The following is a 27,692-nucleotide window of genomic DNA, read 5'->3' on the forward strand; positions in this document are numbered from 1 at the left end:
TGCATTTGGATGCAGCCAACATGACTATAAACTCCTCAAGTTTCACTGAGTCCTATTTCCAATGTTTTTACATCTTCTGCCAATCTTTGAGAGGATGCATTTTATACCCTCCAAGTCAGCATGCATATTGCAGTGTTTGCTGGTTTCCAAATTAGCACAGGGAAAGTGAGAAAGCATTCAGTAACAACCTGCAAAACCTCTCCTAGCAATGTTTCTCCTTAACCTAGTGGTCCCACGTTATTATTATTATTATTATTATTATTTGAGATGGAGTCTCGCTCTGTCGCCCAGGCTGGAGTGCAGTGGTGCGATCTTGGCTCACTGCAAGCTCCGCCTCCCGGGTTCACGCCATTCTCCTGCCTCAGCCTCCCGAGTAGCTGGGACTACAGGCACCCGCCACCACACCCGGCTAATTTTTTTGTATTTTTAGTAGAGATGGGGTTTCACCGTGTTAGGCAGGATGACCTCGATCTCCTGACCTCGTGATCCACCCGCCTTGGCCTCCCAAAGTGCTGGGATTACAGGCGTGAGCCACCGCGCCCCGCTGGTCCCACGTGTTTTAAACCCAGATTTTAAAATGCTGATAAGGGAGGCTTGAGATCCACAGATGGTTCTCCAAACATGAGATCATGACACTTATAACTCTCTACCTCTTATTCCCATGTCATTTTGCACAGAACTTTTGCAGACAGTGCACACAGAGGGAGTTTTGAGAGGGTTCTTTGCTCCGGTGCATGAGACCTCGTCTCCTGTCTCCGCCTCCAAGAGCCCCAGGACACATGCCCTTTGAGGATAATTCTGGCTGTTTCCAAGCCATAGTCTACACAGTCTTCTTTTCAGAAATTCCTGTTATCAATGAAGTTCAATGTACGTGAGCAGCCTGGGTAACATAGTGAGATTCTGTCTCTACAAAAAACATAAAATAAAAGTTAGCTGGGCATAGATAGAAGTGCACACCTGTAGTCCTAATTACTTGGGTGGCTGAGGATTTCTTGAGCCCAGGAGTTTGAGGCTGCAGTGAGCTATGATCATGTCACTGCATTCCAGCCTGGGTAAAAGAGCGAGAATCTATCTAAAAAAAAAAAAAAAAAAAAAAAGAAGGGCATGAGTTTTTCTTCCTCCTCAGTTCAATTTTAAACACATATTTTGAAAAGTGTTCTATATGCTTTATTATAAGTTTGCTTACATGAAAAGAGACAAGTTTGGATCCTGTTGTTATGACTGAGGGCTCTATCTAGAAGGTGTAAAAATTGTCTGTATTTGTATTTTACTTTCATAAAAAGAAAAATGGCAGGCCCTGGGCTAAGTGCTTTATTTATATTATTTCATTTATTTACCCCCCCCCAATAACTTTATGGGTATCATATTCTTTTTTTTTTTTTTAACATTATGAAAGAGGAAACAAAAACCTAAGAAAGTTTTAAGTGAGTTGTTCAGGGTCACACAGCTCATATTCGGAGGAGCAGAATCTCAATCCTGCAGTTCTGGTACACAAATGAGTAAATAAAAGAGAAAGTCATTCCCTTTCTTCTGTACTATGGCAGCCTCCCTAATGCATAATTTCCTTTTTTACTCCTGTGTTTTAAATGTCTTAATCTCTGGATTGGATGCTTTCTCCTTTTTCTTTCTAAAGAAAAGAAGAAATGAAAAGAAAAAATAAAAAAGCACTACTACTTTCTTGGCCTTCTACAAGCATAAAAAGCACTTCAATGCAGAGTTGGGGAATATGGGATGTCAGAAAGGTCAGAGGTGTTCACGAGGTCTCCTCTGTGTTCTTACTCAAGGACCTGGTAGGATGATGCAGTGCCCAGGCCTTCCTGAAAGCAAGAAACTCTCTGGAGAATTGTTCCCTGACCATAAATAAAAGGTGCCGTGAAAATTCAGGGACACAACGCTGGGGGAAGGGTTGGACAGAAACTGGCAAAGGTCCCCACAGCACCAGACCCCACAGCAGCCCCTCTTTCCACCAGCACCCTGCCTGTCCTCTCCTCAGCCTTCTGGATCTTTCAGTGATGATTATCTCATTCTATTTTCAAAAGAACGCTGAGTGAAATAGTCCTCTTATCCCCATCTCATAGATGAGGAAACTTGGGTTTAGCCAGATAGCTAATTTGTCCATGGTTTTTACAATTACTAAGTATTAGAGCTGGTTGGGAATGGGGCACCAGCTGTGAGACCTGAGTGTACTGGGGTGTGGGATTTGCAGTGCTAAACCTCTGACAGTCCCAGTACTCTGGGACCACTGTTTATCCTAGAATGGAAACTGGTGGTGCCTAACTCCAGCCCTTATGCTTAACATCTTTATGGCACCATCCCATAAAATTTCTACTTTAACTCAAAGTCGTTGATAACATTCAATTTATGCAAAATAAGGACAAGCACCTGCCAGTTCTAGAAAGATTCTTCGGCGATGGGTTTGTAACTCCTTCTTCTACCCTTCCACAAATCCTTTTCCTTCCTTCTGTGCCCATCTCTTCTCCCCAAGTAGCTGGTAGCCATAGGTGCCTTAAGCATCTTATTCATTGGAGCTCCTGGGAGTGTTGGAATTTGTTAAGAGTTCTCAGTGGGATGCGGTGGCTCACGCCGGTAATCCCAACATTTTGGGAGGCCAAGGCGAGCAGATCATGACGTCAGGAGATTGAGACCATCCTGGTCAACATGGTGAAACCCCGTCTCTACTAAAATACAAAAAATTAGCTGGGCATGGTGGCGTGCACCTGTAGTCCCAGGTGCTTGGGAGGCTGAGGCAAGGGAATTGCTTGAAACTGGGAGGTGGAGGTTGCAGTGAGCCGAAATTGCTCAGTTGCACTCCTGCCTGGTGACAGAGCAACACTCCATCTCAAAAAAAAAAAAAAAAAAAGAGTTCCAGGGTGAAGAAGAGAAGCCAAGCTGCCAGTAGGAATCATTTCTGTGTTATATTTCTGGTAAATTGCTTAAGAAATCTCAGAAGAAAGGAACCCCGATCCATAAACCTCCAGTAACGTGCTGTGATTCCTCTTTTGTAGTGCTAACTATATATTCTATTCCATACCTTCATTTATACTTGCAGTTTCACATGCCTTTCTTAAAGAAGTACCCCAAAGTTGGCTAAGCTTCAGGTCCAACAAGCCCAGATCTGCTTATAGATTTGGATTTGGCCCTTAGTGGTTCCACCCAGGTCTCTCTCCCTGTCCTGAACAGGGCCTCAAATCATCTCTATCCCTGCTACATGTATTCTCTCAATAGAAACTTTTGAACAATCCTTCAATACCTGCATATTTATTTATAAGTTATATACGTAAGCTACAAATGAAAGTGTGCAAAAATTAAAATTTAAAAGATGAGATAAAGTTTTAAAAGATTTTAAAACTTCTACATATTGTGAAATTAATAGAAGTTTTAGTACTGTCTTCTCCATCCCAAATGGATAATCACATGGACATTCTTTGGTGTATGCAACCAGTTAGGAGACCATGCTAACCACTGTTTTTTGATCTGTGTTTTCTAGACCTGGGTATATAGTAACAATCCAGGGATTGTACAGACACATATTAAATATTATGCCTTCTTGAGGCTGCAACTGTCCTTCCCTACCCTCAATTAAAAATTCTTTGAAGCAACCTTATTCATCTAATTGATAAACTTTATAATAAATGAATGTTACTAGATTGGGGTTTCACAATATATTTTTGAAAATAGGCTCTGCTATTAAAAATGTTTCAAATGTATTTCTCTATTATATTATACTCACTAGCTACCATAGAGAAATATCTGATGGGCTCAGCCATTCTAAGGAGCTAATAGCCAATAATTACTTATGTAGTATCCCTCCAAAGGTATATGAATTTTAGTCAACATTTTTTGAAGATTTTCAGGAATAATTTTAGGAATCACTAGAATGGTGGGATCAATTAAGAGTATGGGGGAGAGAATTTTTTGAGATAGTGTCAAGATCTCACTTGCCGATGCTTCTGGGGCACCCATCTATTGGTGAATTGGGCCAGGTTAGCATACTTCTCTTCCAGGGTCATCTCTTCTCAGATATAGGGGGCTGAGCTCAAATCCTTGCTTAGTACAGGCAGGAGGAGGTGACTGCTGAAGTGGAAAGTTGGACTTCTGCATAAAGCTAAGAACTCAGGTTATAACTCATCTCTGCCACTTACAAACGATATGTGCTTGGACAAGTCACTTTCTGGACTTCACGCCCTACAGCAGGAATCTCAGATCTCTCCTTGAAGCATAGGGGCTAGACAATGTCATCTAGAGCTCCTCTGCAACACTTAGGTCTGTGCTTTTATTACTACAGTGTTGCTGTATGCTGGAGAAGTCTGTGTATAGGGTTGGTGCCCGAGTTATAACTCACTTTGTATATGCCCATGTGGGGTTTGTTCCAGGTGGCTCCACCTTTAAATTTGGGTTTAATCTCATAAACAATTTCCTTTTTATTCAATGAATCCCTGATGCACATGTGTCTCTGAATAAGAATTTTTAAAGCCTTTCCCACAGGCAAGTTCTGGTCTGCCTGCCTAGCCCTGAATTAAATGAATAATTCACTGTACATAATGATCTGTATATTAATCCCTGAATCATAAGATTGAAAAACTCCTTGAGAGGCTTTGTATTTTCCTGCGTGTGATCTTGCTTTCACATATAAGATTCCCATTATTTAGTCTGTGCTCTCTGTAGCTTTGGCTATAAACACCCTCCCATCTTTCAAGAGCAGCACTTAACTGCCATCATCTCCACAAAACCTTCCTGCATTTACCTGATCAGACCCAATGTCCTGCTATGCATTGGACCTCTTGTAGGTTGCTCATCCCCTTATCCCTTGGGGTATCATTATTCTTGGACATTGCTGCTCCTCCTCTACTATCACATGCCTTTGCTTATTGGCATTTACACACCCTTGCTCTTATTAATGCCCTTCCTTTCTCTTTTAACTCCTCCTACTTCTTCCATGTAAACAGGCATTTAACACCCATCTAGTCTTAGAATCTGAACTTCTTCTTACGATCATTGTTAGGGACACAGTAAATGTGTTATTCTTGAAATGCCTCAGGGTGGTGTATTTTTTCTTATAAATTGATAGTGCATTTTACTAAAGGCCCCTTTAGTGCTCTGCCTGCATAAAAAGATTCTCATTCTGCCAATAACCTCTTCTGAATTACTGAGCACCCAAATACAAGCCATTCTTCCTCTCAAACGGGGAAATCCAACCTCCTGTCCTGTATACAGGGCATTTGACATGACGTGAGGTTGGAGTTTAACTTCCACTAGGTAGATATTTTGAAGATGAATAATAAAAGGGATTACTGAGATCACCGAGACCGCTTCATGGCACTGTCTAGAGAGGCCCGGAAGGAAAGCCTGAGGACTGCCAGCCACCTAAGATGATAATTAGCTTACAAAGCACAGGCGTTGGAAGGACCTCCCTGCGGCCCTTCCTCTCCTGTGCTTACAGAAAGGGAAGCTTGAGGAATGCTTCTGTAGGCTGGTACAGGCATCATTCTCCTTCCTTAGAGTCTTCATGGACGAACAAGCTACCATGATACAGAGATACCTGGTTCTGTTTATCTACTCACTTCATGGACGGGGCAGCCAGCAGCAGAGGCTTGTGCCTGGTTATGAGCTGTAGTCAAAGCAGGTACTTATTGTTTTAAATTAGGTCCACAGAAAGCAACGGAGGAGAATCATTTGATTCAAATCATGGCCCTTTAAAAATTTGTTTTAAGTAATGGAATAGGCCTAATGTAGAATTGAAGCAGAAATTTTAGGGCCCAATGGGGACCCAGTTTAGTATCAGGTATCATTTATTGAGCACCTACTATGTGCTAGGACGGTGGTAGACTCTCCAATTATAACAATTCCTCTGTAAAATGGAAGTTATAATGCCTATCCCCTAAGGGTTGCTGTAAGGATGAAGTGACTTATTTCACACGATATTTGGCACCTGGTTTGCCCTCGTAAATAGCTTTGCCCTTGTTTAATCTTCACCAAAAACTGGTGCAGTAACAGGCATCCAATCTGGGATGTCATTTGTCTCCTCAACTTGGAACCTTCAGGTCTCATGCACAGAAAATAATAACAATGCTACTGAATTCATAACATGTTACAATTTACATAGTGCATTTGCATGTATTATCCTCCTTAATATTCAAATCCTACATTGAAGTAAGAATTCATTTCTCCATTTCAGAGATAAATATTTGGGATCGAGAGCCCTGCAACGACTTGTTCAAGGTCACACGATTAACCCAGGCCTCAAACCCATCAAAACTCCCTGGTGGAAGAGGCACTCACAAGACAGCATGTTCTCTCATTGAAAACAGTGTTCTCCATCACACACCGGGGCCTATCATGGGGAGGGGGGAGAGGGGAGGGATTGCATTGGGAGTTATACCTGATGTAAATGATGAGTTGATGGGTGCTGACGAGTTGATGGGTGCAGCACAGCAACATGGCACAAGTATACATATGTAACAAACCTGCACGTTATGCACATGTACCCTAGAACTTAAAGTATAATAATAAATAAATAAATAAATAAATAAATAAATGAAAGAAAACAACAACAAAAAAGAAAACAGTGTTCTCAAGGTTATGACTGTAATGGCACTGCATTAGCCTCCTGCTCCTAATTTAAAATGTCTTTCCCCTCACCCAGTGTGGTCCTGTCATCCTCCCACTAGGGTTACACACGTGAGTTAAGGTATTGAGGTTCCAAAAGGTCTTTGTAAATATAAAACTATAGTAAAATTTACAACTATTTCCCTCAGGCTGGGTAACATCATAGGCCAGTGCATCTCAAACTTTTCCGAATAACGCATTCACATCTACTTGACTGCTGTATTCAGTTCTTGTGGCCATTGTAACAAACTGCTAAAAACTTGATGGCTTAAAAACAACCTAAATTTACTGTATCACAGTTCTGGTGGCCAGAAATCCTAAGTCAGTATGACTGAACTGGGATCAAGGTATCAGCAGGGCTGTGCTCCCTCTGAGGCTACAAGGGAGAACCTGCTCCTTGCCTCTTCCAGCTTCGGTGGCTACCAGCATTCCTGGGCTTGCAGCCCAAATTCTGCCTCTATCGTTACCTTACCTTCTCCTTTTTTGTGTCTGTGTGTCTATTTCACATCTTCCTACAACACCTTTATAAGGATACGTGTTGATTGTATTTAGGGTCCACCTAAATAACCCAGGAAAATCACTTCCTCTGAAGATCCTTAACTTAATTACATTTTTTGCCATATAAGACAATATTTACTCCTTTGCTATATAAGGTGTTATTCACAGGTCTGGGAATTATAAAATGAATATATCCTTGAAGGCCACCATTCAGCCCAGTCTAATGACTTAAAGGAATGTCTCACTTGTAGAAGACTGTGGCCATGGAAGCCAGACCTTGGGCCATTCCGCAGAAGAGTAGTCTGCTTTCTCAGTACCTAGGTCCTCAGTACCTAGGTCTGAGGTTGGACCTTTCTCATGTCAAACAATCCTGTTTAATGCCTGGCACCTTAGGTATGAGTGGTAAATATTACAGATTCTAAGATGTTCTTTCCTCTTGAATACCTCTATCTACCCACCAACCTTCCACGGTGCCCCCCTACTTCCAAAAGATATTTTCTACCCACTAGTCAAGGCCCAACTACAATCCTTAATCACAAGGCTACTCCTGAGCTCCAGGATGTAGTGCAAATAACTCCTTCCACCTCTGAATGTCAATAGTATTTCATGTGTCTTTTACGTAATCGTTTTATGACATGCATCACTTTTTACCTTGCATCATCCTAACACATATACTTCATCTCTCTTCCTAAATTCTGAGTTCTCTGACACTGAATTCATCTCTTACCAGGGCCACCACAATGGTTTTCTAATCTATCACCATCTTTCACTTTTGCTTGCTTACAGTAAATTCTTCACACAGCAACCAGAGTGATCTCTTTATGATAAAAATCAGGTTATACTATTTCCCTACTTAAAAGATTTTGATGGCTTCCTGACACTCTCAGTATAAAATCCAAGCTTCTTATTATGGCCTGTAAGAACCTGCAAGAGTTGCAAACCCTCCCTCAACCATAAAGACTTACCCCAGACTGGGTAATTTATGAAGAAAAAGAGGTTTAATGGACTCACAGTTCCATGTGACTGAGGAGGCCTTACAATCATGGCAGATGGTGAAAGGCACGTCTTATGTGGTGGCAGGCAAGAAAGAATGAGAGCCAAGTGAATGGGGAAACCCCTTATAAAACCGTCAGATCTCATGAGACTTATTCACAATCTTGAGAACAGTATGGGGGAAACCACCCCATGATTCAATTATCTCCCACTGGGTCCCTCCCACAACACATGGGAATTATGGGCACTACAATTCAAGATGAGAGATTTGGGTGGGGATACAGCCAAACTATATCACCAACCAATCTCACCTTCCACTACTTTCCCCTAAGATCAAAGAAGCCATGTCCTAGGAGACCTTCTACAACACAGAAACCCCCTGAGTAGACTCTTACCAAATGGCACCACTTCCCCTGGGCTTATGCAGCCTGTTCCAGAACACACCTCCCTTGGCAGGTGGAGCCCAAGCTGGATTCAGCCCCTAGCTGAGTCATCGCACTAAGTGCCTCTCTGTAGGCCACAACCTGCATTTCCTAGTGTCAATAGATTCCTTTCCCTGATTCTAAAGATGAATATGTGCAAGTAGAAAAGTTAAGCCATGTAATAAAGGGTAAAGGAGGAGGTATATAAGAGGGTTCCTCACAGCATTATTTGTAATGATGAAAAACTGCACATGACCTACATAGTTATCAGTAGAGAAATGATTGATTTATGTTAAATCCAGCTACAGAAAACTAAGCTGCTGTTATAAAGAATAAGGCAGTGGTTGCCTAGGGCTAGAAAGTTGGGGGGAAATGGGAAGTGACAGCCCATGGATGCAGGGTTTTTCCTGGAGAGTGGTGATGAAAATGTTCTAAGAACAACTGTAGTGATGATTACACAACTTTTCACACACAAAAAACATTGAATCATACACTTTAATTGGGTGAATTGTATGGTATGTGAATTAGATCTCAATAAAGCTGTTAAAAAGAATATGACAGAATTATATGAACCAATAAAATCATGCCATTACTATTTAAATAAAAGCAAATTATAGAAAGAACAATTTAAATATATATTTTCATTTTCAGAAAGCAAGGTAGATAAATATATGTACATATGCACATACATTAATGCATATATACACATGTGTGAGCCAGAGACACAGAGAGAGACAGAGAGAGGAAGAAATAAAAATGCTTTCCTGAATAGTAAGCTCTGGGCATTTGGAATGATGGAGGGGTTAAAAGGTGATTTTATTTTTCATTCCTCATCAATTAAGAATAATTTTAACTGCAAGTACTTAAATACCAGACAAATGGGCAAGTAGACCTCTGCTTGCCTCAGTGTCAAGGCTTGATGCTATCAGGACCGGCATCTCTGGAATGCCCTTGGTTTTCCCTTATGCCTGTGAGGTCAGTGATGGAGTGTTGGGTGCTGCTTCACTAGATAACAAAGTGAAGAGCCTTCTTAGATTCCTGTGGGCTCCACACATTTTCACTTTGCCTTACCACCAGAATTGTGTCACATGGTCATTCTAGTTGCAGAGAAAGCTGGGAAAGTGTTTTCCTTTTCCAATCTGAAGAGGGAAGGTACTGTGGGAAGAAATGCTGAAAATAAATGCTGGGTCAGCCAAACAACAGTATTTACCCCAAAGCACCACACAGTGGTAGCCATTGCAGTTTTTCAAGAAATTTTTTTTTTTTTTTGGTAGCTAAATAATAATAAAAAACTAAATCCTACCACCCAAAAATTAGGCACTGCTACTATTTTGGTTATATTGTTATATTTCTCTCTCTTCATTCCCTTCTATGTTTTTGTTTTTGTTGAAATAGGTTCTTGCTCTGTCTTCCAGGCTCGAGTGCAGTGTTGTGATTATAGCACAGTGCCACCTCCACCTCCTGGGCTTAAGCAGTCCTCCCACCTCAGTTTCCCAAGTAGCTGGGGCCACAAGTGCATACCACCACACCCAGCTAAATTTCTTTACTTTTAACTTTTTTTCCTGGAGACGGGTTCTCCCTATATTGCCCATGCTGGTCTCCAACTCCTGGACTCAAGGTATCCTCCCACCTCAGCCTCCCAAAGTGCTGGGATTACAGAGAGGAACCACCATGCCCAGGCTTTTCTCTCTCTTTCTGTACATATATAGTCATGCATTGCTTAGCAACAGGGATACATTCTGAGAAATGTAGTTAGGCAATTTTGTCATTGTGTAAATATCATGGAATATAGTTACACAAACCTAGATGGTATAGCCCGCTCACTGTACATTTACACTATATGGTATGACCTACTGCTTGTAGGGTACAAACCTGTAGGGCATGTTACTGTATGGAATACTGCAGCCAATTGTTACTATTGTAACACAATAGTAAATATTTGTTTATCCGAACATGTCTAAACATAGAAAAGCTACAGTAAAAATATGGTATTATACAGTAACCTTACAGGACTACTGTCCTATATGTGGGCCTCCATTGACCATTATGCAGTACCTAGCTGTATACATATGTGTTTATATATGCAGAGGTGCATATAGGTTTGCCTTGGAGATATTGTGGGTTCATTTCCAGACCTTCCCAATAAAGTGGATACCACAGTCAAGTGAGTCATATGAAGTTCTTGGTTTCTCAGTGCATACAAAAGTTATGTTTACCATAGACAAAAAGACAATTAAGTATGTGATAGTATTATATCTAAAAATGGACATACTTAATTTAAAAATACTTTATTGCTAAAAAATGTTGATGACCATCTGAGCCTTCAGCAAGTCGTAATCTTTTTGCGGGTGAGAGGTCTTGCCTTGATGTTAATGGCTGCTGATTAACCAATGTAATGGTTTCTGAAGGTTGGGGTGGCTATGGCAATTTCTTAAAATAATTCAACAATCAAATTTGCCATATCTATGGACTTTTCCTTTCATGAAAGATTTCTGTGTACCATGCAATGTTGTTTGATCACATTTTACCCACACTAGAATTTTTTTCCAAATTGGGGATAATCCTCTCATACACTGCTGCTCCTTTATCAACTAAGTTTATGAAATATCCTAAATATTTTGTTGCCATTTCAACAATGATTACAGCATCTTCACCAGTAGATTCCATCTCAAGAAACTGCTCTTTTTGTCATCCATAAGAGACAACTCCTCATCTGTTAGTTTTATCGTGAGAATGCAGCAATTCAAGGACATCGTCAGGCTCCACTTCCAATTCTAGTTCTCTTGCCATTTGTACCACATCTATAGTTACTTCCTCCACTGAGGTCTCAAACTCCTCATAGTCATCCTTGGGGTTTGGAATCAACTTCTTCCAAATTCCTGTTAATGTGGATATTTTGACCTTTCATGAATCACTAATGTTCTTAATGACACCTAAAACAGTGAGTCCTTTCTAAAAGGTTTTCAATTTACCTTGCTCAGACCTAGCAGAGGAATAGCTATATATGGCAACTATAATCATGCAAAATATATTTCTTAAATAAGAAGAGTGGAAAGTCAGAATTACTCCTTGTTCCATAGGCTACAGAATGGATGTCGATAGCAGGCATGAAAAGAACGTTCATCTCCTTGTACATCTCCATCAGAGCTCTTGGGTGACTAGCTGCGTTGTCAATGAGCAGTATGATTTTGAAAGGAATTTTTTTTTTTTCCTGAGCAGTAGGTCTCAACAGTGGGCTTAAAATATTCGTTAAACCATGCTGTAAAAAGATGCGCAAATCATCAAGACTTGTTGTTCCATTTATAGAACAAAGGAAGAGCAGATTTAGCATAATTCTTAAGAGCCCTGGAATTTTCAGAATGGTCAGTAATCATTGGCTTCAGCTGAAAGTCACTAGATAGATGCATTAGTCCCTACCAAGGAAGTTAGTCTGTCCTTTGAAGCTTTGAAGCCAGGCATTCTAGCTTGAGAGTTCATGATGACATCTTCTCCCAATATAAGGCTGTTTTATCTGCATTGAATATTTGTTGCTTAGTGTAGTCACCATCATCAACGATCTTAACTAGATCTTCTGGATAACTTGCTACAGCTTCTCCATCAGCACTTGCTGCTTCATCTTGCACTTTTATGTTATGGACATGGCCTTTTTTTTTTTTTTTTTTTTTTTTTTTAAAGCCTCCTGAAGAAACTTCTGGTTGCTTCAGGGTTTTCTTCTGCAGCTTCCTCACCTCTCTCAACCTTCATATAATTGAAAATAGTTAGGGTCTTGCTCTAGGTTAGGCTTTGGCTTAAGAGAATGTTGTGGCTGGTTGGATCTTCTACCCAAACCATTAAACTTTCTCCATGTCAGCAACAAGTCTGTTTCACCATCTTATCATTTGTATGTTCACTGGAATAACACTTTTAATTCTCTGGAAAAATCTTTCCTTTGAATTCACAACTCAGCCTACTGGCCCAAGAGGCCTTGCTTTCAGCCTGTCTTGGATTTCGACATGCCTTCCTCACTAAGCTTAATCATTTCTAGCTTTTGATTTCAAGTGAAGGCATGAGATTCTTCCTTTCACTGGAACACTCAGAGGCCATTGTAGGGTTATTAACTGGTCTAATTTCAATATTGCTATGTCTCAGGGAATAGGGACAACCAAGGAGAAGGAGAAAGAAGGGAATGGCTGATCAGTGGAGCAATCAGAACACACAGAACATTCATCAGATAAGTTTGCCATCTTATGTGGGCACTGTTCCTGGCCCCCCAAAACAATTACAATGGTAACATCAATGATTACGGATTACAGATTACCAAAACATATATAATAATAATAACAAAGTTTGAAATATTATGAGAATTACAAAAATGTGACACAGAGACACAAAGTGAGCATTGCTGTTGCAAAAATGCTGCCAGCAGATGTGGTTGATGCAGGGTTGCCACGAACCTACAATCAGTAAAAGATGCAATATTTGTGAAGCACAATAAAGTAAGGCCCAGTCAGAGTATACCTGTGTGTAACCTTATTTAAATATAATCACACTCTGCTTCTTTTCTAATCTGCTGTTTTTCACTAAAAAAAAAACAAACTGACCCATGTCAATGAATATGGATAACTTCAGCCTTTTAATCACTGCATTTCTAGTTCATCATTTTAATTTAAGCAATTCTCTATTTGTAGATATTCATATTGTTTCCAATTTTTCATTAACTTAAATAATACTGCAGTGAACATCTTTATTTTGGCACTACAATAAAATAGTGTATATCTCTTTGGATACCCTGACATTGCTAGTCAAATGTAGGAAAAAAAATTATCCCAGTGACATGAGAGGTGCTTACAGTGATGAAAATAATAAATAAAATCAGGATTTCTCTTGCTTTTTTCCCATGAATATTTTTTCTCTTTCTCAAAACAACAAAGAACATCTAAATAAAAATATCTGAAAAGGATTCCCTTTAAATCCTTTTGAGGAAAAGCTGGCAAAGCTGAAACCATGAATTCAAAAGAGATACTAGAGCAAAGAAGCTCTCCTTCCTGATATTCATTTCCTGGATTTAAAAATAAAACTCCATTTCTTTAGTTGTTTTAAAAGGGAGAACTGCTATGATATTTTATTGAAAAGGAAAGATTACATTAAGGGCTGACACAAATTGACAAAAGCCAGAAGATTCAAACTGAACACTATCCCTCTATCCCTAACTCAAGCATTTTAAAGCAAAAAAAAAAAATAATTTTAACAAAAGGACTGTGCTCCATTAAAATATTTAGTGGTGACTCAGTAGGACAGTTAAAACCACATCTAGCATTACATGCTTCCATGGTAGGTACTGAAAACATTTTTAAGAATACATTAAAAGAGCATAATAGGAGAGACTTCACTGAATTAATGACTGGGAAGAATATGATTCTGGTAAATCTGACACAGCATCTGCAAAGGCAGATAAGAGGAAGACATAAAACAACCTTGTAAGAAACCTGCACAAAAGTGTCTGCATTTTACTGTCCATAAATATCTGAAAGTTTGGGAAAGGAGGAGCGGATACACTGTAAATAATCTATGTGCGTGCTTATACTAATTACTGTTAAGAACAACACAACCTATTTATTCTCCAAGTGAGCAATTCTGAATAATCATTCGTATTTGGATTTGCTGTCATCCAATGTCCAGTCTTTGCCAGTTGCCTTCTAAATCTAGGTCATTCATAAGGGACCTATTCCACCTTAGCGTGCTTTTCCTCTTCAAAATCTTTACCACCTTCCATTGCTTCCCTCCTCCACTCATACCAAACCCCCTACCTGCTCCCAGAGCTCAAAACCACAAGTTCTTTTCTGGAATCCTGTCAGGACAACAGAGTTAAAGAGTTAGTGGAAGAGCCCTCTACTCAGACATGATGAGACCACTTGTTAATCAGTTAATCCGAAGTTTGTTCAAGTGGGGAATGATTTAAAATGATGTTACACTTAAACATTTATTTTAATGCACATCCATTTTGCAGCTGTTGATGCAGGGGTGAGGGTCCTTCCTCCTGTCTGGGTCCTCTGGAATTCCACAGTATCTTCCTTATATAAACCATATCCAGAATATATTTCTACAATTTCCAGTTTGGAAATTTCTCTGAAAAAAAATATAGTGATATTTGCAAAGCAGTTTGACTGCCAAAAGAATGTCCACATTGTTTTGCAGCTTTTTCTAATTTTTCACAGTTGTCTGGCCCACCCCATTTCAACAGCCTACTTTTTTTTTTTTTTTTTTTTTTTTTAACAATCCTACTTTAAACAAAAATCAACTATATTAATTCTTTCAATGTGCTTGGCTAAATTTTCATAGATTCATGAAAGTACATTTATAGCTTCATATTTTATTAAATGACATAATCATACTAAAAAGTACAATGACAGCCAGGCGCAGTGGCTCATGCCTGTAATCCCATCACTTTGGGAGGCCGAGGTGAGTGATCACGAGGTCAGGAGTTCGAGACCGCCTGGCCAATATGGTGAAACCCCATCTCTACTAAAAATACAAAAATTAACCAGGTATGGTGGTGCACACCTGTAGTCCCAGCTAGTCCGGAGGCTGAGGCAGAAGAATCGCTTGAACCAGGGAGGCGGAGGTTGCAGGGAGCCAAGATTGTACCACTGCACTTCAGCTTGGGTGACAGCGTGAGACTCCATCTCGGAAAAAAAAAAAAAAAAAGTACGATGACTTAAGCCGGTTTAGGGATAAACTGTAGATACCATTGGTCCTCGATGAGAAGACACTAGCATTCATCCTGTGGAGGGTTTTATGCAGTGAACAGAGAGCATTTGCTAATCAAGTGGGTCTGATCTGGCACAGCAGTTAAGTGGGGGCTGTTTAAGAAAGCGTTTGCGGTAGATCTATCAAGTTATAAGTTTTAGAGTCTGAACAATTTCTGATGATTGGCAGAGAAACCCAGGATATAGCTTATCGCCACAAACTCAGTGTGTGACCACAGGTAGCAGTGATATTCAAAAGTATCCAAAAACATCAACCAGGCTGGGCACTGTCCAATTAGAACACATGCTGCCCATTAACAACCTGTAAAGATATACTGAGTGTTCTAGTTCAATATCAGCTCTGATGTGGAAAAGCTGAGATTCTGGACCTTATTCACTTGCAAATGAAAATACAAGAGAGGTTGGTCAAGCAATACACTAAGTTCCTTCTAACTCTGACATTCTTTATTGAGCTATGTACAACCCTAATTAATTTCCTTCCATGGGATTAATCACTTTTCTATTTCAATTGTTTGTTCTTTCTCTGGACGGGTGTCATCTTGGAATTGTCATTGAGACATAGATTCTCATGGGCAGTAACAAGAAGACAATGGCAAGGGAGGCATGCAAGACAAGGTATACATTAAATAGAAATGTATAGTGTATATTTTCTATATGCCACATTATCAGACAGATCTGCTTGCACATACTCATCACCACGTACTCACGTCCTCCCACCTGGTTCTCCAGGGCTCTGTTCTGCATGTTTTGTTTTGGTTTTTAACGTGGGGATGATGCTTATTTGTATGGCTTGCTTAGTTTACACAGATTGGAGCATGTTTTCCACATACAGCTTCTTGTTTGCCAACAAGCCCAGCTGTTGGGGGGCACGGAAGATCACCCAATTATAGAAAACAGTCTTGAAAACCTTTTCGTGTTTCCCTCGTCTACCCTGGAGGCTCTTTTCCAACAATTACAGTTTTAAGGGCCTTTTTCATTTACAGGAAACATTTACTCCTTTGTTACTTTTGTTTGTTTGTTTCCAACTCATCCTAAAAGTTTACCATAGGGCCAGGAGGGGACCTCTTTCAATTCTCCTCTAACAGCATACAGGGAAAGCAAGACCAGGGGAAACCAAGGCCGTCTGAACAGATGAGAGCGGGCTTTTATTTTGAACTCCCTCAAAAGGGAAACAGGACCCAACAGATTTGAACATTTGCTTGGAAAAAACAAAAAAAGAGTTTAAAAAAACCTCCAAACTACTTTACAGTGTTAGCCCAGGCTCCTGTATGCCAAGTCCCAGCCCATAATAAATTTTATTGCAATGTTATAAACTCCTGAAAAGAGGAACTTGGAATGGAAGTGCTGACACAAGCTGCCAGAGCCAGGCCACTTCATTCTCGTGGATTCTGCCCTGACATCAGCACATGTCTAGGGCAAAACCCCCAAAACTGAAAAAAAAAATTTTTTTTTACCTGATGGATTCTTTGATTCTCTCTTAAGGTTATTTTAATAAAAAACAACTGGGGGGCGGGTATCTCATCAAAGAGAAATGAGCACTCTTGCAAACAATACATGACTGCATGTGGATGCTGGTGGCTTATCGCTCAAAGAGTTATTCAGCTGAAGTTAAATTCATCTTGCAAATAAAGTCAACCTTTTTTTTTTGGGGGGGTGATTATTTCATTTAAATGGCAGCTTTATGTACTATAATTACAGTCATTAAGGCGCAAATTACTTTATCATACATTACCAAGATCAAAGAAGATTTCTCAAGAATCAGTTCTCAGCATATAGAGTCAATACAGAAATTAGACCAAATAGAAACTGTAACATTTTGCTTAAATAATGCCCTAGAGGTTAAAGAAACAATGAGTTAAAGTTGTAGAGGGAGAAAATTTAAAAGACACACTAGAGGTCACTGTTGCTACTTGAGCTGAAGATGTATCCACACACATCCACACACACCCACACACACAGGCACACACACACGTTCGTGTGCTCACACACACACAGGTGTGTATATATATATCCAAAACATCAACATATACATATATAATATGTATATTTACATATACAATATACATATATAATATGTGTATTTTAGTAGTTTCTGTGCGTATCAGAAAAATTCTAAAAAGATCAGTTACCTTCATTAAATTAAAAAAAAAAACCCATCATGGTATTTTTTTTTTTCTGGTGGATATGTGGACAGTTGGCTATAAAAAGATGAAATGTAAAAAGAAATCTTAATTTTGAGGATTTCTTTCATGACCAAGGACGTATCAAATACTTCACCTCTGATGAAAGATTTTGTACCTACTCTGCATTTTGAAAAACACCTTTCATCTATATGTTCATTTGGATTAGAAAGTAAAAGTAATTGAGGAATTATGGTCAGTATGCCTCTTCTTATTAGGGGAAGATGATTCCTTCTTTTAAAAATTTTTCAAATTTTAAGATTGTTAAATAGGGATGCTATATTTAGTCCTATCTTTGAAGCTGTACAGAGAAAGTTGTTTAGGTATGGCAAGTCTGTGAAAAATCTTGGAACAAGTATGGGAATTGTTAGTGTAATATTTCAACTCTACATACATGAAAGGAAATCATTTTAGGAAAAACGACTGGTGGGCCTTGTAAATGTAATGAGTTTAACAGGAAGAACTCCCTTATTCATAGCTCCTGAAGAAGTCTCAGGCTCCATACTGTGCTCCAAGACTTTTGGTGCATAGTACGTGCATCTTGTTGATAGAGAAGGAGCAGATCTATTTCAGAACCCAAAGGCTGGCTCCTGAGTGGATTAGCAGAAAAGCTCAAGACTGGATGATCTATCCCCAGAATACCATCTCATTGCCAAGGAAGGAAATCCAGAAGACATATTCATGCTGATCAGTATTCTTCTTAGTGTATTGGTCTCAGACACGTGTACTGGCAAGTGAAGGATCAACCTGGAGGTGTAAATTTCAAAGCGAGGCTCCCAAACAACATTTCCAGAAAGATACCCATTTCATGTCTCTCGCTTTCTGTTCTGTGCATGTGATACATGCCTTTGTTTGATAATGCAAGACCTGTAGAAAAGGACAAATGAGGGGAAAGAGTGAGAAAACTATCTCATTTCTTTGCTGAACCTCTTCTTTGTTCTCCATTGTGTTTTTTTATTTGTCCATGCAAATTACAGTCCTGAGGGTAATTAAAGTTCAAAGAGCTAACTAATAGCTCCACAGTAACCGGGTATTTTCTACGAATTTCATGGGTGTGGGTAAAATGGATTTTAAATTTAATTTGAATATTTTAATGGAGAATTACGTATTTTAATAGAATTTGCCAAATATCCTCTGTTAAATTCATGTTAGTGGTGGAAGAAGACTATTAGGAGGCTGGCAACCTCAATGTGAATCAAAAGTGCTTTGCCCACGAGACAGTGCAGCATGGAAGAGGTAATCTGGATGCTGGACTTTTGGTGCTTCCTCTACTGCCCAGCCAAGGTGAACTTGGGCAAGTCCTTCACCTTCACAGGGCTAATTTTTCACTTGTAAGAAGGGGCTAAAATTTCTATGTTCTCGGGCAGGATGACATAAATTAATAGGCGTAAAGTTGTTGGTACCAGGCTTGGAATGGGAAAATATGAGTAAGTGTCATTCATCCTCATTGTCATAATAGAAGTCCCCTGAACTCCTTGACACCTATGAAGAAGGGATAGATGCTGTATTTACACCCACAAGCAGGTATGAAACAGCAGCAACATAAGAAAACAACATTTGGATTCAACAGCTTGTTGTTTGGGGGTAGGGAGGACAGGTTTTAATTAACAGTTGTATTTTTGTTTTTCCAAACAGCTTTGTGTGTACAAACCCAAACTTGGATTTCAGGGAAAATGGAGAACACTCTATTATGATAACACAGAACTAGTACCATAATTCCTTTTGGTTAAGAAAAGTATGTACATTCTGGAAGTTACCTGGGTAGAATAAAAAAGAGAATAAAAGTGGAAAGAACAAAAGAATTAAAAAAAGAATACAATTTATTTTTAAATAAATGTGCATTTTGTTAACCAAAATAATAAACATTAAATGTGTTTGTGTTTTGTGCCACATAACTGTTTTTTAATGTCCTATTATTCACAGCCCAGTTAGAGGACCAGGGGTTCATTGAAGTCGGCATGCTTAAGAGCAGTCCCACAATTCTTACCAGGCTGAAAACCACTGCCCTCACTGGCTCTGGTTGCAATTATCATAGGCAATACATTTTGTTTTAAATGGAAGCTTGTATAATGAAATTTGGAAGCCAGCGTCATTTCTCTTCCTTTGCTTTCTACTAAAAAAAGAATTTGAGGACAGACAATAAAGGAAATGGCAAGGAACTATTATATGACCTTGAGCAAATCTCTTCGGTAGTTCGGCCTTGTATACACAACATATGCACACACACATGCACACACACCCTTAGTTTTATATTCTTTTACAAAGCCATGTCAAGCAAAAAGTTGAATGGAGATCTGGCAATTCCTTGGTTATTTTGAATAATGGATACATTGATCAAATTGAATGCGTAATTGCTACCAAATTTTCTAATTGTGCAAATAATTGCTAAGTCTTCAAGGTAGTCTTACTTAAGAAGTACTGCCCAGAGAAGGGGAAATGAAGAGTTTCTTTCTCACTTGGGTATACAATGAGAATTTGTAAAGAGCTGTAAGCACCTCAGCTGAGAAAAAATGCAGGAGTAGAAAACATGATACCCTTCTCATCTTACTATAATGAAAGTACTAGAACTGCCTTTTACACTAGATTAAAACATTTTTAAAACCCTTGTTCTTAGCCACACCCTGGAACATTGTTTCTGAGTTGCCTTTATTTCATTAACATTCTGGGTCAGCAAGAACAGGGCTTGGGCAGAAATACAACAAGATGGCTATCTAGCACTTGCAGAGGAAAACAAAATTTCAGGATCCTTCCCCAAGTGAATTAAAAAAAATCCTCGAGTTAGTGATTCTGCTTTGCTGCCTGTCGGCAGTTCTTTGATTGTGCGGTATCTGATGGGTGCTGGTGGGGAGAGCCAGTGTAGTTGTGTTTACATGAAATAAAAGGTAGAAGTTGCACAACTGTACCCGAGAACCTAGGAAGGTCCCACCCGATGCGGCAGCTGTGCTGTGAATGCCTTCAGGTACTTGATTTTTCCCTTTGTTGACATCAGTGTTGCCACATTAGGGACTCTTAGTGTCACAGTTAGACTTTGAAAATAAATACAGTATAGCAGCTCTCCAGGGAGCTCTGCTGAGAAAGAGACATCAAATGGTGAGGGGATGGTGAGGAGGAGGGGCTTTCCCGGAGAGCCGAGGAGCTCCTTAAAGTGGGCTCCAGGCTGAGGAGCAGTGAGCAGGCTCAGAATGAAAAGAGAGAACAAAAAGGATTGAAGAGTTGACACCCACTGTCACTTTTTGCCTCGCTCATGAATTTGGCACATGCCTTTGGAGAATTCAGTGCAAAAAGACCTCCCACCAAAGACTGATGTCTGTTGCTTTGTATAGAGGTTTGGCTTCCCTAGTTGGCTCTGCCCCTTTCTGCTTATGACTTGAAACAAGTCACTTCTCTCTAGACTTTAAAACTTTTCAGTGAAATAAGGAAATCATATTCAGATGTGCTCATGTGTCTTGGGATGAAGTGGGAGGTAGGAGAAATTGAGTTTCTCAACTCAAGTACAGTGATGTGGATCCAGGAATAACCCTGCTTGTGGGAAGCACAGTCTTCTCCGCTTCTCAAAATTCAGGCCGCAGATATTGTCATCAGGATCAGCTGAGAGCCTGTTTGTAAAGGTATAGTGCTCTGGGTCCACCCAAGATCCACAGAGTCAGCATCTCTGAGCATGGATCCTAGGAATCTAGATTGTAGCTGGCCCCTGGCTACTTTTTCTTTCTTAGTACATTATCGTGAGAAACATCACCAGCTCATCACCAGCTCTTATTGTTTTTTTTTAATTATTATTATTATTATACTTTAAGTTCTAGGGTACATGTGCATAACGTGCAGGTTTGTTACATATGTATACTTGTGCCATGTTGCTGTGCTGCACCCATCAACTCGTCAGCACCCATCAACTCGTCATTTACATCAGGTATAACTCCCAATGCAATCCCTCCCCGCTCCCCCCTCCCCCTTCCCCCCTCCTCATGACAGGCCCCGGTGTGTGATGTTCCCCTTCCCGAGTCCAAGTGATCTCATTGTTCAGTTCCCACCTATGAGTGAGAACATGCGGTGTTTGGTTTTCTGTTCTTGTGATAGTTTGCTAAGAATGATGGTTTCCAGCTGCATCCATGTCCCTACAAAGGACACAAACTCATCCTTTTTTATGGCTGCATAGTATTCCATGGTGTATATGTGCCACATTTTCTTAATCCAGTCTGTCACTGATGGACATTTGAGTTGATTCCAAGTCTTTGCTATCGTGAATAGTGCCGCAATAAACATACGTGTGCATGTGTCTTTATAGCAGCATGATTTATAATCCTTTGGGTATATACCCAGTAATGGGATGGCTGGGTCATATGGTACATCTAGTTCTAGATCCTTGAGGAATCGCCATACTGTTTTCCATAATGGTTGAACTAGTTTACAATCCCACCAACAGTGTAAAAGTGTTCCTATTTCTCCACATCCTCTCCAGCACCTGTTGTTTCCTGACTTTTTAATGATCGCCATTCTGACTGGTGTGAGATGGTATCTCATTGTGGTTTTGATTTGCATTTCTCTGATGGCCAGTGATGATGAGCATTTTTTCATGTGTCTGTTGGCTGTATGAAGGTCTTCTTTTGAGAAATGTCTGTTCATATCCTTTGCCCACTTTTTGATGGGGTTGTTTGTTTTTTTCTTGTAAATTTGTTTGAGTTCTTTGTAGGTTCTGGATATTAGCCCTTTGTCAGATGAGTAGATTGCAAAATTTTTCTCCCATTCTGTAGGTTGCCTGTTCACTCTGATGGTAGTTTCTTTTGCTGTGCAGAAGCTCTTTAGTTTAATGAGATCCCATTCGTTAATTTTGGCTTTTGCTGCCTTTGCTTTTGGTGTTTTAGACATGAAGTCTTTGCCCATGCCTATGTCCTGAATGGTACTACCTAGGTTTTCCTCTAGGGTTTTTATGGTATTAGGTCTAACATTTAAGTCTCTAATCCATCTTGAATTAATTTTCGTATAAGGAGTAAGGAAGGGATCCAGTTTCAGCTTTCTACTTATGGCTAGCCAATTTTCCCAGCACCATTTATTAAATAGGGAATCCTTTCCCCATTTCTTGTTTCTCTCAGGTTTGTCAAAGATCAGACGGCTGTAGATGTGTGGCATTATTTCTGAGGACTCTGTTCTGTTCCATTGGTCTATATCTCTGTTTTGGTACCAGTACCATGCTGTTTTGGTTACTGTAGCTTTGTAGTATAGTTTGAAGTCAGGTAGCGTGATGCCTCCAGCTTTGTTCTTTTGACTTAGGATTGTCTTGGAGATGCGGGCTCTTTTTTGGTTCCATATGAACTGTAAAGCAGTTTTTTCCAATTCTGTGAAGAAAGTCATTGGTAGCTTGATGGGGATGGCATTGAATCTATAAATTACCTTGGGCAGTATGGCCATTTTCACGATATTGATTCTTCCTATCCATGAGCATGGTATGTTCTTGCATTTGTTTGTGTCCTCTTTTATTTCACTGAACAGTGGTTTGTAGTTCTCCTTGAAGAGGTCCTTTACATCCCTTGTAAGTTGGATTCCTAGGTATTTTATTCTCTTTGAAGCAATTGTGAATGGAAGTTCATTCCTGATTTGGCTCTGTGTTTGTCTGTTACTGGTGTATAAGAATGCTTGTGATTTTTGCACATTAATTTTGTATCCTGAGACTTTGCTGAAGTTGCTTATCAGCTTAAGGAGATTTTGGGCTGAGACAATGAACACAATAAAAAATTATAAAGGGGATATCACCACCAACCCCACAGAAATACAAACTACCATCAGAGAATACTATAAACACCTCTATGCAAATAAACTAGAAAATCTAGAAGAAATGGATAATTTCCTGGACACTTACACTCTTCCAAGACTAAACCAGGAAGAAGTTGAATCCCTGAATAGACCAATAGCAAGCTCTGAAATTGAGGCAATAATTAATAGCCTACCAACGAAAAAAAGTCCAGGACCAGATGGATTCACAGCTGAATTCTACCAGAGGTACAAGGAGGAGCTGGTACCATTCCTTCTGAAACTATTCCAATCAATAGAAAAAGAGGGAATCCTCCCTGACTCATTTTATGAGGCCAACGTCATCCTGATACCAAAGCCTGGCAGAGACACAACAAAAAAAGAGAATTTTAGACCAATATCCCTGATGAACATCGATGCAAAAATCCTCAATAAAATACTGGCAAACCGGATTCAGCAGCACATCAAAAAGCTTATCCACCATGATCAAGTGGGCTTCATCCCTGGGATGCAAGGCTGGTTCAACATTCGCAAATCCATAAACATAATCCAGCATATAAACAGAACCAAAGACAAGAACCACATGATTATCTCAATAGATGCAGAAAAGGCTTTTGACAAAATTCAACAGCCCTTCATGCTAAAAACGCTCAATAAATTTGGTATTGATGGAACGTACCTCAAAATAATAAGACCTATTTATGACAAACCCACAGCCAATATCATACTGAATGGGCAAAAACTGGAAAAATTCCCTTTGAAAACTGGCACAAGACAGGGATGCCCTCTCTCACCACTCCTATTCAACATAGTGTTGGAAGTTCTGGCTAGGGCAATCAGGCAAGAGAAAGAAATCAAGTGTATTCAGTTAGGAAAAGAAGAAGTCAAATTGTCCCTCTTTGCAGATGACATGATTGTAGATTTAGAAAACACCAGCTCTTATTCTTAACAAGGACTAAAAGTGCTTAGTTTCATACGGATCCTCTCTCACTGGCTTATGTATTGAGGAGTACTGGGTTCCACTTTTGTTAAAGAACATTAGGAAAAGGTAATTTATTTAATGGTTTAGTCCACAAATCTGATGTTGAGATAATGGAATGAAGAGTGTGAGGAGTGATCAAGAAATTTTTAATGAGTTGAGTGGAACATAGGGATGACGTCTATGTCCCAACCATGTCTCCCCTAGCATGGATTCAGTCACTTCTGCTAATCTCACTTTCAATTATAAGCACAGGTTTTAAAGCCAGTGAATACTATAAGGTGCGTTGCTGTCAGCTTGTTGTTTTTCTTTAAACTACTCTGTACGTTCTGAATAATTACTTTGAAATGATTATTTTGAAGTTGTATCTTGGCTTTTTAAACTGCCGTTGTCCTTGCAATTGCAAGAAACACATAATTTTCCACTCCTTCAAGATTATTAAAAATCCTTACAGAAGAAGCAGTCAGACAGTCAGACTCTGTGTGCCAAAGGGCACAAAGAGAGATGCGTCGAGTTTTAAATATCTATATTCCTCATCTATACTACCTACATTTTGCACCATGTATAAAAATGTGTAAAACAATACAAATTTAAAATAAATGTATATCTAGGTTAAGGAAAAGGCATACTGCACAAAAATGTCTTTGTGTAAGTTCTCCATAAGATAGGGTAAGGAGATATTTATAGTTTTGGCGATGACTTAATACTTACTGCCCTAGGAATTCATTCATCCTTCCAACTGGCGTGAGAGGCCTTTGAAACCAATAAAGCATATTTGTGACCATGCTGGGAGTGGAGTCCAGGCCCCACATAGCAGACCTGAGATGCCTTGGCCCAAGGAGCTTAACTGATGTCAAATGTAAACCACTTTTCAAAAGCATGTTATCAGGTCCACACCAGACTATCCATTTTGATAATCTCATTCCATTTTTCATTTTATTGTTGAAAGAAGAAATAGATTAATGAGAGTCTAAATCCCCCCAGAAAGAAAATCTTCCTTATAAGGCATGCCTGAAGAGAGATTTGAGAAAATTACTTACTCTGCCTTTGTTTTGCCAAGTAAAGTAACATTTAGATCATTTATATTTGAAAAATTCTTAAGCCAGGTCAGTGTGGTCTGCTAGATTAAATCTGGAGGGGGGAAAAAAACAACAACAAGATGATGAGGATGAGGATGATGACTATGACGATGATGATGATGTAAACTATAAATCTCCCAGACCCTGGTTTGCTTGTGTGTATGAAGACTAGGGGCAAACCTGTGTGATCCATCTCAGATCCAACAAGAAAAAAGCAGCCCCAAATTGCATTTGAAAATGGTGCACGACATGAAAGAAACATTTGTCTAAAGAGAATTTAAAATGATCAGCTTCTAACTAGATGAGAAATATTCTTTCAAGTATCCCATCCCAGAACAATAACAGAAAGTCTTACAGAGAATGGTAATTACAATCATGGAATGATTTGTGACAGAGCAGAAGGAGCCTTAGGAATCATCATGGTAACATCATTTTGGTAATATCACATTGCTAACATCATTTTACAAATGAAGAAGGTGGAATCTAAAAAGGTACTCTTCATACTTGCAGAAAACCGGCCTTCATTGGTCCTCCAGTGCAGTGGAGCTGAAGATTCTACAGCAGCTTGAGGGGGAAATACCAAGGTTTGAAAACTCTTTAGTGGCCCAAAGTTGGAACAAGCGCCCTACTTTCCAGACCTCGAGACCAGGAGACTGGATTTGAAGCTCTATGAAAAATTTCACTTTGTCAACCAGTTGGAGGACAATTGGATGCTCAATGGAGGTATAGTAAAGTGTTGTTTCTGACCAAATATTCCCATCCTCAATGAAGTTATAGCAAACCATACTCCTGCCCTAAACAAGTTTAGTATCCAAGAGTCGTTTTTCAACTTTACTTCCCCCAAAACCCCAAGGTGATTCTCAGAGGCTATCACTGCTATTAAAAATCCGAGGTTTCAGCAAAAGAAGCCCCATTAGCTGGTAGCAGAATTGCAATACTGGATTATTTTTGCCACCCTTCTCCCCAGGCCATCACAGTGCCAGGCTCCTGTCAGTTTAATTGGGAACCACTGATATAGACAAATCATCAATGTCACAGGAGTTCATAATAAATTAACTGTATTGGTCAGGCGCAGTGGCTCATGCTTGTAATCCCAGCACTTTGGGAAGTTGAAGTGGGCAGATCACCTGAGGCAAGGAGTTCAAGACCAGTCTGGCCAACATGGTGAAACCCTGTCTACTAAAAAAAATTTAAAAATTAGCTGGATATGGTGGCATGTGCCTGTAATCCCAGCTATTTGGGAGGCTGAGGTAGGAGAATCGCTTGAACCCTGGAGGTGGAGGTTGCAGTTAGCTGAGATCAAGATCTTGTCACTGCACTCTAGCCTGGGGGACAGAGCAAGGCTCCATCTCCAAAAAAAAAAAGAAAAAGTAAAAGAAAAGAAATGGACTGTATTGCCTCTGGAAGAGGAGCTAGATCAGATCTAGCTCATTATTTGCCATAAATAATTGGGGCACAGGCTATATGGTTGAAGCGCTGCATCTCACTTGGATCATATTCTATGCATCTTATTTTAGACATTCTGATATCTGTATTTAGAACCATCCAATATCTGTCACTACCACTCCCACAGGACACTGCGAGGAGAGCTGAATCTTTATTTGTTTTGAACAGTTGAACACCTAGCACACCCCACAACAAACAGTCGTGGCCAAGCACACCACATCATGCAAGTTGGTGAAGGCCCTTCTGGGACAGAAAGGGTGGTGCAGGTGCATAAGGGCTGGATTCTGGCACAAAGGCTCTACCAGGAAGGGACCACATACGTTCTCTGTCGGGTGAGCACTTTGCCTTGAGGTTTGGTGAGTTGCAGTGTTGTGCAGCTAAGGCTCTCACCATTAAGCTGCCTCCTAGCAAATTTAAAACCACTATGACACAGATACCTGGGCAAAAGGAAATTAACTAAGATCCTGCACTGATGTTCCCTTCGGAGCTCATACCAGCCTCTAAGAAGAGCCACGTATCACCCTGTGAGAGGGCAGACACAGCTGTAAGAGCTGTCCTAGACCTGCAATGATGAAGAAGGGCTCTACTGTCTTAACATCAACTGTGTTTCTCATGCCAGTATTGTCTCCCAATTTTCACATGACTGAATTGTCAAAGGATTTCTTTTCTTTCTTTTTTTTTTTTTTTTTTTTTTTTTTTGCCTTGCCTACAAAATGACTCAAGTCCTCTCCTTTTCTGGTTTCCATTATATTCCATTGTGTGGCCCTGCACAGAGTCAACCTTCCTTTCAAGATTTTGCATTTCTATGTAATACTACTCAATAGCTATAGTGAATAAACATATGTTTAGGCACTTTGAAAAACATTTTTAAATTAAAATGCCTTATGTCAATCACAGGCAGGCAGTATCCAGCATGTGCATGAAGCTGAGGGTGTGGATTATGTGTTCTGGGGAAAACATCCTTGTAGTCATTGTGCATGCTCCATGGCCACTTTTCACGG

The 27,692-nt window shown here is 39.8% G+C and overlaps 1 long non-coding RNA gene across 2 annotated transcripts in view; it reads left to right on the plus strand.

Annotated features, from left to right (window-relative positions):
• Positions 1–25,978, plus strand: part of LOC144333597 (uncharacterized) — an 87,885-nt gene extending 61,907 nt beyond the window's left edge. The window contains exon 4 of one of the 2 annotated variants that reach the window (XR_013402438.1): positions 25,756–25,978. This is a non-coding gene — a long non-coding RNA (uncharacterized LOC144333597). Of the gene's footprint in view, positions 1–6,175; positions 6,308–25,755 lie in introns of those variants that run through there. The other variant, XR_013402441.1, reaches the window with a different exon arrangement.
• The last annotated feature ends 1,714 nt before the right edge of the window (positions 25,979–27,692 follow it).

Source organism: Macaca mulatta, chromosome 13, assembly GCF_049350105.2.
Source record: "Macaca mulatta isolate MMU2019108-1 chromosome 13, T2T-MMU8v2.0, whole genome shotgun sequence".
NCBI classification, from domain to species: Eukaryota; Metazoa; Chordata; class Mammalia; order Primates; family Cercopithecidae; genus Macaca; species Macaca mulatta.